Here is a 3,922-nt window from a genome sequence, read left to right as displayed (position 1 = left end):
CGCAATGGCGAGCGTTACGGGTTACTCGCAGTTGCGAGTTGTGTTGCTCGCAATGGCGAGCGATGGTTCCTAGCTCGCAGTTGCGAGCGATGAATGTCAGTACTGTGACACCCTAAATCCCAATTAATAATTATTGCTATTATTTAATTAAAAATAGAGTTTGATTCGCAGCGGAAAGTGTCAAATAAAAACTTCTCTAATGATATAGGAATTCTTCCACAAAATTTAGGATATCACATTGACTCATAACAAACATAATTCATATTTCACTTCATTAAAAATTATAGTAATAATAACATCGAATCTTTTTCTTTTGAAAATATTTCATTTTACATCATAGACAATGGTTTTCTTGCACAAAATTAAATAAGTAAGCATATCCCTTTTCCCGTGTCACTATCAGAGCGGTGCTTTTCCCCAAAATAATCGACGACACAAGACAAGTCCTCACGAAAGGCATGCACTTGACTCCAAGACTCATAACCTATATAACTACGGTTTCGCAACCGCAGGGCCAAGCCAGCAAACACAAACAACGAAGGGGTGAGTTCCGAGAACATGTAATAGTATAAAAAAAATGAGAAGAACACGTAAGCAATTAAGTCAAAGTCGTTTCTCATCACAAACATAATATTCAGAACCTTGAAGAATATATTATATCATCTTAATCTATATTAGTAGAAAATATCATTACAACTTAAGAACCAAAAAAAAACTTCACAAACACAATGTCACAATTCAATTCCAACTAGTCACAACACATGTAGTCACCAATAACCATCTTCATAAGAACATCAACAAATAATCACCTTCATCGTCTCACACAATTACATTAATAGACATCACAAAGTAATTCGTTAAAACATTACAACTTAACAACCTGATTCGACAACACGACTCAACTTGACAATGCACTCTTAACAACTTAACAACTTAAATCATCGTGAAACTTCTTGATATGAAAATGCATGTGGTACCATTCAACAACATATATGAGCGTAATTAGGCTCTTCAACAAGTGAGCATAAAGCTGCCGGGCTTAAAGCCCCCAACGTATTTGAGCACAAGGCTGCCGGGCCTAAAGCCCCCAACTTTAATGAGCACAAGGCTGCCGGGCCTAAAGCCCCCAACTTTAATGAGCACAAGGCTGCCGGGCCTAAAGCCCCCAACTTTAATGAGCACAAGGCTGCCGGGCCTAAAGCCCCCAACTTTAATGAGTATGCAATGGACTCAACTCCTACAACTTAGACATCTTGAACTTCTTAAACAACTTATATGATTCCAATAATTTGGACAACTTCCTACGACTTCACAACTTAGACCGACACTTACAACTTTATGACATTAATGGTCAACAGCATCAAACGACAAACATCAACATCTTAAACATCGCATCAACATAAGCATCATAAATAACACATATTTAAATCACACATCTTCCAAATAGCACTTCACTATATAACACATCTTTAAATAGCATCATTATCAAATACACATCATTAAATAGCACTTCAGTTATACATCATCAATTAACACATCAATTTCACATCTTTACATACCACATCTTTAAACCATATACATCTTCAAATATCACATAGTCAAATAATATATTTCATTTACACATCTTAAAATAATACATTTAGCACTATGGTATCCAAGACACATCTATAAGGAGAATAAATCTTATTTCAAACACATTCAAAGATAGTAAGAATAATTTCAATTATTATCTCTATAAAATCACTTAAAAAAAATAAACTATTATTTATACTAGGCATACGGCACCACTACAATTCCAACTTCTAATACATAACATCACATCTATATCAATCATTAAATAAGTCATCAATCTAAATAGTTGCAGCAAATCAAGCATAAGCACCCACAAATTTATCCATGACTTCAAATACCACATATTCTTCTTCTAATTCTTCTTCTAACCTCCCACATCTAAATTTGCACATTAATTAATTATTCTCTCAAAGGGCTACAACCGTCGCGGTGAGCCCCGAATGAACTTTGGGAAATACAGCTTTCCCGTTCATCCCAATTAATTTACACTCATGATCTCGAACTCTTCTCTCCCACCCCATACCTGGATTGAAGCTTTCACAAGACATAACGAACTCAAAGGCAGCCGTGAATTCAAAAGTTCCACATGGTTGCGTCTCTCTTTCATCAGCAAAGCGACTAATGACCCATAAATTCTAAACAAACAAACATCCAAGTATAAATAAACAACTAACCATTTCATGTCCTTCTTAGCGTCACATATTCATGTTAACTTGATTTTCCAATTAAATTAATTATCTTTCTAGTTTTATCACTTACATTACCAAAGTCCTTTTTTTTTGTGATTGACTCCTGCACATTATACTTGTAATGATTTATAAATTTTGTAGCCTATCGACTTTCTCCTCAGTTTATAAATTCTTCATCATCATGTAATAAGTTAGGCTTATGGTCCCATTAAACAAGTCAATAGGGTAGTTAAAACAAGCAGTAAAATATGAACATCTATGAGAAGGTAAATTCTCTTTACTGCTATAGACCATATCATACTATAATGCACATGGTTCTAAAGCGATTGTTGTTCATGATCCTAGTTGATCTAGAAGCATAAAAATATGGACAGAAGAAAATAAAATAAAATTTTGTTTCTCCAATGATTATTAGCCTCAAATCACGTGTATAGGTTATATGATTCATCATGGAAAATCATCAAATTAACTAATATAAGGTGAAATCAAAGATCCAGGTCTAAAATTGGTACCGTAGAAGTTATATGCATTTTGAAAGAAAAAGGAATTGCACTCACCTAATCGAAACAAGTAGCTACCTTGTTTCCCATAACAGCTTTACTTCACACAGAGTAATTATCTTAGGTCCACAGGTTGCGTGTTTTCTCTCGCAAACGACGCCGATGAACTTTTGTTTTACTGATGCGCGTTGCTCATCTTAGGAATTATTAGGGTTTTTAAGTCTTTCTTGTTCTAAATATATTACACATGGGCTAATCTATTAATCTAACACGCATTAGTTCATATCTTCTCTTCTACTAATTAGGTCCACTCAACTGTATACACCCACCTGTTTATTTTCTCTACCCACTAATAATGTAAATTAATTTTATTTTATTCACTCATAACTAATATCCTCCTAAAAATACTCATAGAAAACTCTTATCACTTTTTCTATAATGATTAAAATATTAAATCAATAAATAAAATACCACATTTTATATTACTTCTAGATCAAATAAATAAGTATAAAATTATCACACCATAACTACTACACATATAAGGAAAAGTAATCAAAATATTACTAAGACTCCATAATAATTATTTATAAAATAAATAATTAAATAAGATGATAGTTAGAGATAATTAAAATAAAATATGCCCACATTTCTTATTAATTTACACAATGTAACAAAAAATTAAGTAAATACATGTACGAATAAAATAGTTTAAAATAATAATTAGAGGTTTATACCATGCACACACAGTCAAATATTTATAAAATATATTAATGGAAAATTTGGGGTGTTACAAGTACGGCCAGAAACCTAAAAATCACAACTTTTCACCTATCTTCATGATTCTTTCATCCAAATAGCATCTAATTATCACCCTAGGTAATATCTAAGGTCTGTACACTAATTTTGCATCAATCTAACATCTTTTCATGGTTCAATCCTCAAAATTGGTCTTAAACCTAATTCTCAATTCTCACCAAAACTCAACCTAATCATGCTAAATCTATTTCTAAGAATCATACCCTTAATGATATTGAAAGTTAGTCTCACCCTTACCTGGTTATTGCAGAAAATCGCAGCCCTCCCCTTGTTCTCCTCTTGTTCTGACTTTTCTCCCTTTTTCTCCAAAAAACGTGTACTGTGTTTCTAACTTATGTCTGCCCT

The 3,922-nt window shown here is 33.0% G+C and overlaps 1 long non-coding RNA gene across 1 annotated transcript; it reads right to left on the bottom strand.

Moving 5' to 3' along the window:
* Positions 1 to 238: 238 nt before the first annotated feature.
* On the bottom strand, positions 239 to 3,063 carry LOC146957083 (uncharacterized). The gene is made up of 3 exons (XR_015022142.1): positions 2,819 to 3,063; positions 2,096 to 2,207; positions 239 to 492 (listed from the first exon to the last, which is right to left on the bottom strand). It is a non-coding gene; the product is annotated as an uncharacterized LOC146957083 (long non-coding RNA).
* Positions 3,064 to 3,922: the final 859 nt, after the last annotated feature.

This window comes from Medicago sativa, chromosome 1 (genome assembly GCF_051527215.1).
Source record: "Medicago sativa cultivar Bolivia chromosome 1, Bolivia_mono, whole genome shotgun sequence".
In the NCBI taxonomy this organism is placed as follows: domain Eukaryota; kingdom Viridiplantae; phylum Streptophyta; class Magnoliopsida; order Fabales; family Fabaceae; genus Medicago; species Medicago sativa.
This window is presented reverse-complemented; position numbering and strand designations above follow the sequence as displayed.